This window comes from Sphaeramia orbicularis, chromosome 5 (genome assembly GCF_902148855.1).
Source record: "Sphaeramia orbicularis chromosome 5, fSphaOr1.1, whole genome shotgun sequence".
Taxonomy (NCBI): Eukaryota; Metazoa; Chordata; class Actinopteri; order Kurtiformes; family Apogonidae; genus Sphaeramia; species Sphaeramia orbicularis.
In genome coordinates this window covers 57,473,621-57,488,532 of record NC_043961.1, presented here as the reverse complement: position 1 = coordinate 57,488,532, position 14,912 = coordinate 57,473,621, and positions in this window count along the sequence as shown.

Below are 14,912 nucleotides of genomic sequence, written 5' to 3'. Positions count from 1 at the left end.
ATAAAGTAGCTCCTTGTTTTGGATAATCCCTTATGGTCCAACTAAAGCAAAAATGAATTTAAAAGTAAAAATGTGGGTCAAATTGTCTCGAAAATGTCCCGTCAGAGAGATTTTCAATACCATTTTTTGACCCTAATAAAGTTATTTTTCCTGAGTGTTTTTATTCCTCTTTAGGCATAAAAAAAACCCCAATGCAATCCAAAAAAATTTTTATGAAACTTTTTTTCTTGGAGTTGCAAAAATATTCACTCAGTTGGACATCATGCATTTAATTTTTGAAGCAAAGAAACATGTATTTACTGATACACTGTGTGAAAAGTATGAAATACATTTTTTTTTAAAGCTGCTAATCTGATGTTTGTCAAATTTTAATATAGTCTAATATTAGTTATTACTCACTTTATGGAGATAATATGCAAAACAAAAACAAAAAACTTTTTATTTAAGAAAAGTGGTTAATTACAGTCTATTAACAAAAACAAGCAATTGATTTACACTCAAACATGTTAGTGCAGATCAGGTTTATCAAAAACAGCAAAGTTACAGTAATTGTATGAATGTCAGTGTATGGGATGATGTATAGGCGTCCACTGTGTTGGCTGATATGGAACTAAAACAATAAAATCCATGAATATACAAGAGAACAGCTGGAGAATAACTGTCCACTGGAGTGACCACTATCCATGAAAGGGTTAATGTACCTTACTAACATAACGTTAGCCCTGCGGAGGGTTAGATTTCTGTTAATTGTTGCTACTGTCGAATGTGTTGCTAGTTTATTACAATTGTGACAAGCGCAGATTTAGGCAGCGAGCTGTGCACCTGTGATTTCCATGATTAATTTCCCAAAAGCACGGCCAAAATGGTGCACGGCTTGCTCAAAGCTTCTCTTACCTAGTGACGGCCGAATTTTTGCAAAATCCAACTACTTTTTGCAAAAATGAAGCGAACCATTGATTAACTGAATGTGTGTGTGTGTGTGTGTGTGGGGGGGGGGGGGGGCATTGCCTTGATTCTTCTCAATACAACAAAAATGCGTAAAACTGTTCATGCATGGATTCGTTCCAAGTTCCCGTTCAAATGTTCTTGCCTCAAATATGCAACAACACATTCCTGTTATGTCTAAATTGTAAATTCTGAAACTTACAGCTGCTAAAGTTAAGTTGCACAACAAAAAGGCAATGTTTATGCCTTTTTTAAAAATTTATTAATGCCTTATATTTTTGATACTTAGAAGAAATACTAAGTTGAAAGTAATTCAATTTTATTTATTTTTATTTGTGTTTGCAATGGGCTCTCTGAAAATGTTTCTTGTCAAGAAAATACATTTTGTTGCGTATGGACAATATGAATGTAAGGAATAAAACTCTTAATTACACTGGTCAACAACAAATTTATTGTTTAAGTTTTTTGAGCTGATGTAGGATAATTTTGGTGTGCTGAATCCAAAAATCACATTCATTTTGCTCAATCAGGTCAACTTTCTGAACTATGCTACATATTGGCTTTTTAACATTTTTGCTTACATTTATGGGCATTTTCACATCATATGATACAAAATTCTTTCATATTTCTTGCAGTAAACAAGTTCTGAAGATTTGACTTTTGCCAATTTATGATTAATGTTTTTTTAATATTACAGGTGAATGAAATGGCTTCGACTAGAAGATCTTGCAAAAATAAGCCTGACGCATTCTGCTACATCTGCGGTGAATACACCATTGTACCTAACAGGAATCAAGTCACAAGTTTCATAAAGTGTGCTTACCAATCTTATTTTGGTATTAATTATTCTATTTTGTGAGAAGATCAAATTTTTCAAAATCAAATTAGCAAAAAAACCTGACCTGATTGAAAAAAACAGATGTCATTTTTGGATTTAGCGGTGCAAAATGGTCCTAATTCAGTTGAAAAAACCTAGACAACTTGCAAAAAACATTTTTTTGTAACCCAGTGTTATCAAAAAAAAAAAAAGGAAACCAATTGGTCCTTCATTATTAAGTGAAATACCTTATTTCCCCTTGTGTATTTATAATTGCTCTTTAATCGAGCAAAAATAAGTTTTATCCGATTACTCGATTAATCGAAGGAATTTTCAGTAGAATACTCAAATACTAAAATATTCGATAGCTGCAGCCCTAGTTTAAACTGATATAAATAAGGATAGGTCGAATAAGATGTGTACTGAGTATTTTGGTGTGAAAGGTTCAAAGCATCCCAGGACAACAGTCAAGGACCTTGTTCAAATGATGGAGGTACATGGTACAAAAATGCCTCCGTCCACATATAAAACACTGCTGTATTGTCTTAACCTCAAAGGCTGATCCCCAAAGAGGAAACTACTACTCAATAAAAAAAGCAAGACTGAAGTCTGAAAATGATCCTGCCTTTTATATAGTAGATTGTTCTCTTGTGAGATGAGACAAAAATAATAACAGCCGTATTGGTCATTGTTACACATGAAGGAATATGGGTGAGCCTTGCAACCTTAAGAATAACATCCCAAATGGGAAGAGTGGGTGGGGATCATCATGTTGTTGTGATGTTTTGCCGCAAGAAGAACCGGTGCAATGCATAAAACCAATCGGTATCCTCCTGGGTTGAAAATTGACATCAATGTTGCAACACTACACAGCCACTCAAAGTCTGCAATAAATTAAATGTCCACTGAGAATGTCCACATAGAGCCCCATGTTAATATGACCAATTTAACATCTGAAATAAACATGTTTCCAGCCTGGGGCAACAAACGGTTTTGGTCCCTGTAGTTCACTTCCCCCTCTGTGACAGCTGTGGCGGAGGTGAATTCTGATAAAGCTCAATAGTTTCGGTGATCGAAGCGACAGAGTTCTGCATAATTAAGGGGGCGGACGCTGTGATTGACAGGTGAGTGCTCCATTGTCTTCCATGGTGTTTGTCCTTTAGCTCAACTTCCAAGTCAGACATCTGGAGCTCTTGTTTATCGAGTAAAATATATTTTGCTTCCTGATAGGTAATTCCTCTGTCGTATTTAAGGCAGTGTTTTTCAACCTTGGGGTCACCTGGAATTCAAATGGGGTCGCCTGAAATTTCTAGTGATAGATAAAAAAAAACCCAACAACTTATTAATAAAAATATTTGGTGAGTTGAGAGAGACAATTACAATAATTAAAGACAAACTCTGAAGCTGAAACTGAAGCACCGTGTCAAGGTTATCGTTAACGAAAACTAATGAAGTGATGAAAACTAGAATTGTAAAAACATTTTCATTAACTGAAATAAATAAAAAGTATAATTAAAAGAAAAAATGATAAAATGCACGTGCATGCACCCCCCATTACACACTGCCACATCGACAGATGAATTCCACAGGAAACTGACTGTATCCAATGGTTCAATAAATCAATCATGAAGGAATATGACATGCTTTTGTCATAAAGTGTATAATCAGTATTTAGTTTTGATTCTTATAGACCGTATTGAAAAAGAAATTCAGGTTCTCAGGAAAATTGCCGCCTATCAATTAATTGTTAATCGATCGATATGGGAAACCAACTAACGATTAATGAATTAATCGATAATTTGCATCCCTACTTCTCCTCCATTCCCGTGTCTCTGTTTTCTCATTCGATCTCTGCTCAGTGCATTTGTCCGTAGACGCTCAGCGTCCATGCACTTCAATGGGACTGAGTGGAACAGTTTTTTTCATTGCCTCAAAACTGGACGGTAATTGGATAAATGCCACCATGTTGTCCCGCCCCTGGACGCCCGGCGTCTCTGGGGGTGAATGGAGCTGTGGGCGGAGCTCAGCCGGGCTGGACGCCGGGCTTCCATGTGCTGATTGGAGGATCGGTCGAAAGGCTGAATCCCATTTGATTGACAGCTATTTTCAGATCTACTCCTTTCTGACACAGTTCAGTTTAATACCGTCACACATTCTGCTGTGAAATGGAGAGAGAAACCACTACGAAATGACTTGTTCATTTCTTGCACTGTAAATAAAACACACTCATTGTACTTCCTTGTTTCAATTTAACATAATTTTAACGTTTTCTTGTTTAGTTGGTACGATAAGGTCACTGACCATTTTTTTAAAAAAAGGAACGGGGGGCCAAATTTCTGTTTAACTAATTTGACTTTTTTTTAATGTAAGCCAACAATGAGCTTCCCCTGTCTGAAAGACGAGCAGCCGCCACTGGTTTAGACTCAACATGCCATCAGAGGATTCTGTTATGAAATGTACGGTTTCAGTAACTGGTGTGGTTTGGGTGTATTAGCTGATGTTAGCATTAATGCCTGTTGAATTGTATGGTCTGTCAGCTAGCCAGCTAATTAGCTCAACTATCACATAATTAGTAGTATTATGTAATGTATTTAGTTTGTATAAATCATGTCGTCAAGCACAAGTCTATGTGTTATTGATGGAATTTATTACCACGCTGTCAATCAACATAGTTGTTTTCAGTAAGCTCTGGTTTTCATCCCTCGTTGTTCTCCAACTTCACCCACTTGTTTATATGTCATTTATGAATAAAACTGACAGTGATGAAGGAGAAATAGAGGGATGTTTGAAACGTAGTCTTAAGCAGTGTTTCTCAAACTGTGGGGCGGGCCCCCTAGAGGAGGCACAAAGGCTTGCCCGGGGGTCATGGGATCGCTCCTGGGTGTTTTTCTTTTTTCTTCAGGTTAGAACATGTAGCAGGTGGAACTATTGTTTTAGCTTTGGAGCACCCTGGACTCATTTTAGGGACGTACAACAAACTAATCTACAACCACGGTGATCTGTAACTAGACTAGACAAAGAGTTTAGATTCAGAAAACTTTATTTATCCCATACAGGTGATTCATTTGCAGCTTATACCACCGACATTGGTCAACATTTGAAGTGCGATGTGACAAACCTGAATCAGTATACAAATACAAGATCAATGGAAGGCAACTACAAATAGTAGCATTAAATAATCTACAATAAATAATCAGTAAATACCAATGCAGACTAAAAGACCCTGTTGGTTCTACTAATGCTGTGTTTCCACTACTTGACTCGGCTTGGCTCGACTCAACTCAGGTACCAGGTCCTATTCCTGGAGACAGTTTCCATTACAGGATACTACACACTTTACAGTACCTGGATGTCATAGCAATGCGGCGCGTTACTTCTGTGTCATCTGCTTGGAGAGTTGCTGATAAAGTCGCTCGTTGCGTGTTGTCTCGTCAAGCTCATGCTGAATTTTTACATCTGAACCTCCTGGACAAACCATGGTGTAGTTTTGTGGGCCGTCATCATGTGGATTAACCTGCCGCTATATTTACTGTCAACTTCCGCATCTGTTTTTTGTAAAACGGCGGGTCACAGAGAAAACTGTCTGACCAATCAGTGGTCTGCAGTGTTTACACGTCACGTTTTGTTATCTGGTCCCCAGTCTTGGAACCTCGGTGGAGTTGATAACAAAAAACTAGTACCAGGTATCAGGTTCCAGGTCCTTTTTCGTAATGGAAACTCAAAAAGGTCGAGTCGAGCTGATACCACATAGTGGAAACGCAGCATAATATAAAAAATTTTCTAAAAACGCTGCTGTCAGAGTTTAAAAGTGTGAGAGCTGAAGGAATAAAAGATTTTGAATATCTGTTGGTTCTCCTCTGAGGTGCATTGTAGCACCGGCCTGAGGGCAACAAAGCAAACTTTAGGTAGATAGTTTAAGTTTGGAGAATGGACAAGGATTGGACTGAAAAAGGAAAATGTGCAATGTGTCTGTTTTTGTACAGTTTGTACTTTAATATTCTGAGATGTGCAGTGGAAACGGCCTCACTGACCCACTGGTATTGTTAAAATGTTCATCTTTATTACCAAAATGTGCTTGTTCTAAAAAAAACAAGTAACTTTATTTTCATAGTTGTAAGATAATTGTGCATTTCCTATATTCATTTGGAAAAATCTTGGTTCAAGGAGCAGTCTGGTTGAGTTTATTCGTATTGTTCAAGCAAAAATCGAAGTTATTTTTAAGTTGAACAAAAAATTACTCAAGGAAAAGTAAGTATTGTTACAAAACTGATGTTTCTTTCAATAAAAGTTAGGGATGCCTTTAGGGATCCCATTCCAGTTCTTAGTTCCTTTTCTAAATGTACTTTATTGTCGTTGTCATTAGTCTGACTGGAACAAAGTGCTGCTACTGACATTTAATGTGTTGGAATGAGCACATTAAATTAATCAATTAATCCACCAGTGGGTGCTGCTCAGAATTAACCATACTGGACAAATGCCACGAAGAAAAGTAAAGTTTAAGGAAGAAGAAAGTCAGTAATAAACATGGAGACGACAGAGGCAACACTAATGTGACACTAATGTTGCAGCGTTTTCACTGGTAAGGTTTAAAAGCTTAATTTCAGCAGGTAGAGAAAAGAGAAATGAGTGATAAGTTTTGTTTTCACTTCCGCTGGTGGCGGTCCGCACCGCAGAATGCCTGGTGGTATTTTCTGTCTGGGTACGCATCCGCCAGCACCTGAAAAACATATGGAATGTACGCAGAGGATGGACAGAACGCTGCGTCTGTATCTGTCTGTGTCTGTAACGTTACTGTCAGTCAGCGTTAGATAGATAAGATAGATAGATAAGCTTTATTACAGACTCATGGTCCACATTAAAAAGCAAAGAGAGAAATACAGATACAATAAAAAAAAAAAAAAAAAAAAAAAATACAGATACAATTTAAAAAAACAAACAAAAAACCTCTATACTCTCAAGAGGCAGTCATACCAGTGTTTCCAGAACAGAGATGTGTAACGTACAGCACTATATGCAAGATTTGTCAGCAATAAAATTACAGTATTTTCCGAGTGATTCAGGCGACACATAAATTTAAACATCAGATTTCTCAGCACAGCACGCAACGAATTTACATGATTAGACACAAACAATTCACTAGCACTAGTCCGTTACTTTTATCACTGTCATGTATTTGGTTCAATCTCCACACTCTTCACACTCCACACACATTATTCCTCCTCCTCATACCTGCTGCACTGAACTGTGAATGTCATACAGCCGTAAGTGGTATTGGTGCATTTGTATCGGACTACTTTTAGGAGTACGAATACGAGTACGCACACTGAGTATCGGAGCCGATGCCCGGTACTCGTATCGGAATCGGTGCATCCCTAATAAAAGTTATAATTGCACCACTGTTACAATGTTGTTGGGGTTGAAGGGGGGCCTGGAGATTGTTTGGCCTCCGAATGGGGTCCAGACAGAAAAAGATTGAAAACTACTGGTCTTAAGAAATCAGTCGGGGAGCTCAAGCGTGGATCCAAATGAATCATACCTCCAAGATTGTAACAAGACTTAAGGTGATTAGAAACTGGTGAAGTAGATTTGAGCAGGGAAAACCACAAACCTGATTCAGTTCCATGGGTTCTGCCAGGAGGACCGGGGCCAACATTTCTGTGGTGTTCTGCAAAGCTTGTGGAAGGCTTGTCCAAGTGTTCGTATTGGTTGCTTTTGCTTATTAACCAAAGTGCATTCAAACATTTGACTTAATGACAATGTGATCAAATAAATGAAATGTAAAATTAAGGTTGAATGAAACCTTCCAACTCAACTCTGTGGCAGTTGTCAGTTGGTGAAAGCACTTTTAGGAAAGAACTATTGTGATTACTTTTAGAAGAAATATGTCCTTGAACATCAGATTGTGATTGAAGAAATTGAGTTCATTGTGACAGAAGACCACTTTAAAACCTCCTCCTAGCTCCCACTACATCTGCCATGATGCATATGCCTTGCACTGTTTGAGAGAGCTGAAATGAAAATATAAATCTAATATGCATCACCACAAAACACATACTTCACAGTCCACCTTTGGTAATGCATTTTGTGGCTTAGTTCAATCCTATATTCAGACTAACTCATGGCAAGAGACTTTAAGCAATAGATAATGAGGATTAGACATACATATGTAATTATAATTGTAGTGCCACAGTGAGTGAGCATATTCATGAATATCAAAAATGCTTCAACAAAGCAGTTATTTTGTCAGGTCACTGGTACAGAGTAGCTATTGTGTTTTTCTTATGACCTGTTTTAAGCTGCAGAAAAGAAGTTCACCAGTCTAAGCAGCAACAAAAAAAACCTCAGATGAAGCAAGTGTTGTGCATTGTGTAAAAACATAGTCTGATCCGTGTGCAATTAAATGAAATGAGCAGCGTTATTCGGAGGATTTTACACGTACTTTGTGTTGTATATAATAGTGCAGTGTAATACTGTAACTTGCTCAGCTGATTAAACAAAATCAATCTCAGCCTTAGGGCTAAGCAATCAGTTAAGGCTATTTAGACAAATGGGTCGGACACATGTTAACTAAAGCCAGGTGGAAAGCTGCTTAGTGCAAAAAGTCAGTCAGATTTTATTGGTTTAATTAGCCGTTGTTAATGTTATTGACCTGCTCTTTAATGTAGTTCTGTAACTATTTAACATCAAACAATGTGATGAAAAAGCAACAGGATTGCAGTAACAGAGCCAAGTCAATGAATGGGACCAAGTAGTAATTAGTGCATTGTCTGTAATTTTGCCAGCAGTGTAGAATTAATTTATTATTTATATTTAATTACACTTTCAGTAGCTGGTCATCCTCCTTCCTTTGAACCAGTTTTGCCTCGGTAAGCCCCCACAGCACCATGTGACAAACAAATAGTAGATTTATGCCACACAAAGGACAGTGACCTCAGATGTCATTTGAAATCCAACAACAGGTGACAAAAGGTGGAGCAATTGTCACACAAAATGAAGTTATCCAACGTGAAGTTATCTGTAAGTCAAGTCAGTGTTCAGATTTTCAGCTCACCCAAGATCCTCTCATTTTTGCATACCTCAACTCCACTCTATACCGTTTCCATCTACTGCAGGCCATGCATTTAAATAGGATATTTAACTGAACACCACACAGCATTTGGGATATATATATATATATATATATATATATATATATATATATATATATATATATATATATATATATATATATATATATAGTGGTCAGTTGCACAATTCTGTAAAGTAGGTGTCAATCCATTCATGACTCTATGTTTTGTCTGACTGTGTGAGTGAAACCTTGTGTATCCAGTATATACTAAAAAAAACCTAAAGTGTCATTCAACTAAGTACTGCACCTCAAAATAAATGCAAAACAAAACTGTTTGATATTCTTAGTTACAAATTACATTGTATTTGTTGTTATGTATTGTATGCCTGGGGCTTTAAGGTTATGGTCTTCAGGTAGTCTGACAGAAAAAGCCTAGACACAGTTTGACAGCTTTAGGGAAAAAATACAACTCAAAGGCACTGTGTAGCCATGACTGAGCAGAGGAAATTACTTTTTGCTAATACCCAGCTTGGACAAAGGCAGATAGAACAGAGTTTGATTTTGGTAGACATCTGGGATCTCAGGGTGAGTGACTTTGACACTGTGGATTTAACAAAAAAAAAAAAAAAAAAAGATGGAATGTTATTAAAATAACTTCTTTTAGAATGGTAGTATTTACATATTAGCAAGTTACAGGTTTTAGAATGAAATTCCCTCTACAGTAATAAGATACAAACCAGCATGAGGGCCTTTACACTGATGTGTTATTACTTCTATGTAAGAGAATGTGACTTGACCTGACAACGTAGAGTTTTATGTAGACAGTCTGATCTTTGGCGTAGAAGACAGCAGACTTGAACTCCGTATCTGAATAGCTGTTGTGTCTCATGAATCTGAATTTGGAAAATTGTTTAGGTGTTGTAGGAGTAACTCCAGTGTTGTATTATTTAAATCATATACAAGCATTCATGCTTCGATAGAAATATAATCGTATCAGTGAGTTGAGTATAAGCTTACAGACATTCCTACTGATTCTTACTTATGTTATTATTATGTAATAAATAAAGTCCAGATGTGTAGGTTGAGTGCAGTACAGTCTATAGGAGCAGTGTCACAACTAATGACCCATTGTAGTTTGCAATTGATATCCCAGGCAGACAAGACATAAAGCCTGCAGAGCATGAAAAAGGTGCAGGGAAGCACTCATTGTGCACAAATGAGAGCAGCAATTCACGCTACACAATATGTGGCAGAGTGAAAGAAAACTGAAGGGGCGTGAGTCTATATGCCCCACACTGGCCCGCTTAATGCTTAATCAGCCACCCAGGGAGACAAATTCAGCTCAAACAGATACGAGCCTCCAGTCTCTAAAAATGTTTCACACACCAGCTCGATGGGACAACTTAGTGCTTTGTTTGGTTTGACTTAAATGAAAATGCATTTCTGGATAATGGGTTATTTATGATGGATTTTGAAATAAAGTTGATGTACATTCATCTATGACTTGTAATTGTGTGTCCGTGGCCTGAGGCGAGGCTATTCCAAAACAAGAAAAATCTTGCTGCAGTATATAGGACCATACACTGTAAAAAAAAAAACAAAAAACGATAATATTCTGGCAGCAGGGGTGCTGAAAAAATACTGTAAAATAATGGAAAATAACCATGTCATAAAAATATGGTAATTTTCCATAATTAAAATACAGTTTTTTGCCCTAGCTTTACATGAGATTTTGCATATTTTTTTGACTTAATGTTTACTAAGAATATTGTCATGTATTAAATCAATCAGATTACCTATAAATATATATATAAATAATTTTCAATGAGACTAAGTTGGACAATCCACTGATAAAAACTGTATTTGGACAGTTTATCAGTGCTTATACATGTTATACATTCACAAAAATACATTTATTCAACATTTTTGTTGTGAAACCTCCTGTAATTACACAAGATATTTGTCAATTAACAAACAAGTCTGGTTCAACTGACAGAACAAATACTTCTTTTACAGTTAATTGTCAGTAATTTTATCTCGTTTTATTATTTTTTTTAAAGTATTAAACTTTAAATTAACAGTGTAATCTCATAAATAGAAAAAAAATATTTGTGAAATTATGATACATTTGCAAATGTATTTTAACTGTATTTTTCTGTGAAAAAAAAAATTCTTTTAAAAAAATGGAAATTTTATGGTTATTCAGTTACAGTTTTTTGTGTTATTTTACATTTGACATGTAAAATCACAGTGTATTTTTGTCATTTCATTGATATTTTCCTGTATCTTGAAAATACAGGAAAAATCTGTAAAATAAACAGTGAAAATTCTGTTAAATTCCAGATTTTTTTTTTTACTGTGTAGTCCTCTTTTTCTTCATCCATTCTAAGGGAGAAACATACCGTGGAATCTATCTTTGAGTCCAAACTCTACAACAAAAGACTGGCTTACAAGACACCTACAGAAGTGACTGTGACTCAGTCTAGTGCACAGGTAAGTTTCACTCACCAAAGATCACACAGTAAATCCTCACAGAGGAGCAGGGTGGACATGTTCCAGTAGTCAGTGCTGGGTACGGTGAAGCACACAACCATCACATAATTTCCCAAAACATTGAGACAACCCAGGTTAAAGGTTACCAGTAACAATTAACAGTGTTTTCTGAACACGTTTCATTCACGCACATGCTCCTGGAGCTGAATGTGTGTCTTGTTGGTGATGCAGACTGCTGTTTGGATAAGTGATGGATGACATAAATATAGGAAACAGAAACTGTGTAAAGTCAGACCTAACAGAGCATCATAGTAGAAAGACTGGATGAAACCTGACAGAGCAGACAGTGTCACCATAGGCACCATTATACTTTACATATAGACTATAGGACAGGTTATTTGTCTGGAACCCACTCCACAGAATAACGTGATATTCTACAGTTGTGTATGTCGGCTAAAATTTACTTAGGGGGTCAAATGAGTGGCCATTTTTGTCAAAAAAAAAACCCAAAAAAGTTGTAAGAAATGCATAGAAGTGTGTTGAAATAATGCTAATCCATTTGTGCACAGACTACTGATATTATTTGACAGTGGAAGCTCTATTTTCATAAATATTGGATTTTGAATAGCACGTGTATGTGAAAACTTTTGCTGGTGGACGGACATGACATTACCCATGATGCTCTGGTCAGTACCAGTACTTTATTAGTAATAAACTTATATACTTACTATTGCTAATTCTCCTCTTATTCATAAATGTTAGTATTGTGGATCTAAAACAATAACAGCTGACACAAAAACACTAAATGTGTCAGTGGACGGATGTGACATGGTTGTTGTGGATCCCATCATACTGATGCTCTGCAGCCATGTCAGCGTTTACACTAATGATCCCTGTGCAAAAACTAGGATCACAATTATTTATTGTATAGTTTATCATTAGACTAAAGAGTAAATAACAATATAGAATTGTTATTTCTTTATAAAAATGCTTATTATTAGAAAACTGTTGATTTAAAAAGTGACATGTGACATTCTTAATGTATGTATTGGTGTAACATAAGCAGGATGGATCAGCACCATACTCCAGACTGAACCTGTAAAAATAAAACATGATATGTAGGAGAGAATCTTGTAAGAAAAATTGGGGAATCTAAAAGAATAGAATATTTGTTTTTCAGGTAAATTCAGTTCAAATATAACTTGGCCATTTGTGACATGAAAATATAGCATTAATTGTGATGAAACTGGACATTTTTGAGCTGAAAACATAGTTCATATGAGCATCAACATGTTGAACAGAACTGAAATCCTGTAAATTTGCAGAACTTTCATTTACCAACACAAAGTTCCTTTGGGGATTCACTTAGATTGATTTTTTATGCACAAAGACACAAATAAGACCTCTAAGCAAATTTTAGCCGTTATCTAATATTAGAATATACTTAATTGTTGGGTAATGCTTTATTCACAACAGAAAAAGAAAGAGAATGCTGTATAATACATACAGATTTATGATAATATCAACTCTACATAAAGAATTATAAGTCAAATTCTTACCTAGAAACCAAAAAATCCAAACAAAATTATCACAGGACGTCATTGACTTTGAACTGAAATCACTGAAACTGATCCTCATTCAAAAGGCCAGACCATCAGCTCTTCTTCTAAGGTTAAAAGGAAGCAAGTTCAATAAAAATTTGCAAGCAGCAACAGGATTAATATGAGTTTTCAAATTATTTGTCACTGAAAAAGGGTCATTTTTGCCCACTTTTCAGCAAACATCATGCAAAAAGTCACACAAGGACAAGTGAGACACATTTTTTTATGTTTTATTCTGAAACTACACAATTTTTCCAATAAATTCAACACAAGACACTGCATGAAAGGTATACATTTATTCCATAATATTTTTTTTCACAATAATGTCACAATAATGATACTCATAGTTTCAGTTTTGTCCTATGACGTACTGGTATTTTTTGTTTGGTTATTTTTGTTGCTTTAACACTGGGCTCAAAGGAGCAGTCGGTGCTCTCACTCATTTAATTATGGCCATGTGATGCACTGGCTGAGCGCTACACTGCGCCTGGCTTCCCTAATCTGATGGCAAATAAGGCTGACATCCATCTCACCATGTCAGAAATAGTAATGGCCACACTTTCTCTTCTCTCTTTGGTCTACATTGATGCAAGACAGCCATTCAGCCTCCACTCCCCTCTCATCCTTCCCTTACTCTTACCATTCATCACAGGAAGTCCCAACAGATGAGATCGTTTAACAGTGGGCGTGAATGGTGATGTGCACTCTCTCCTTCTGTTAAAGAAGAGCCTCTGTGATTTGGAGTTTAGAGCCGGGCTTCAAAGGAATTTGTCACTGCGATGGACATTTTAATTGGACCATTAACTTTTGGAAAGACTCCTTCAGATATCCTGATGGGTAGGTTTTTCTCCCCTTTCCAAAACTCCAACACTGTCCTCTTCGCACACCTCTGACAACATCTTCATATGAACTATTTCAACCCATTACTGTCTGAGATTTTTCCCCTGAAGTGGATTACAACACTAGCACTCTACCAGCCCTTTTCAGTGAAAAAAACTGAGAAATAAAGGATTGGTCAGGTTATTGCAAAAAGTGGTCAATGGCAGCAATGATTCCCTGGTGTGTTTTTATTCCCTTTGGTAAGTCTGTTGCAAATATACACCAGAATGTAAGACGTGGCAGTTTTTTTTTTTTTTTTTTTTAAGATTCAAGAAGATTCACTTTATTGTCATTCAAACACAATACCGACACAGATACAGTGCAGAACGAAATTACTTTTCATCGACATTTTCCACGGACAAGAAATATAAAAACACCTTAGCAGCCAAAAATATGTAGCAACAGCTTCCAGAACAATAGATAAGACTATAAAGCATAAAAGGGCAATAGATTACACTGTAATCCCGGAATTTGTATTTACTAAAACGCTTTAATTACAATGCACTTAAATGATTTAAGTTTTATGATGTTACTATAAAATGTTCAGTATATTCTACTAGTTTGTAGACATAGTTGAAAGTACGAAAAAGTTTAAGTTGAATGGAATTAAATCACTAAGTTTTAGTCATGACCACACCTTTTTATCTCTGCATTGCATTGTGGGTAATGGGCATGTTGTTGAAAATGTGTTCTTTTTCTGTGCATGGGTTCAGCGGAGTTGTGGTGTTAGTGTTAATTTGGATTTAATGTGTGTATGGCAGTGTTTATTGGCCTTTTTGTGTTTGTTTTTGTATTTTTGTAGAGCTGCACCATGAGTCAAGAGCCAGAGGAAGAACTATGGATTTACTGTTCATCTCATATTGTCGTTGAACAATGAAAATCTTGGTGAGTTGTCATATTAAAAGCACTTTCTTTGTTGGCAAATGACATTTAGCTACCTTCCTTTCATGCTACAATGTTTTAAGTTGAGTAATTTCATAGCTGTTTTGATCAGGAATGAGATTTTGAGTTGATTAATTAAAAAAAAAGTTGTTTAATCAATGATAAATTAATCTGGCTGCAACTGAGTAAATTAGTCAGTGTAACCTAAAATGCTGAGTTGAATGGT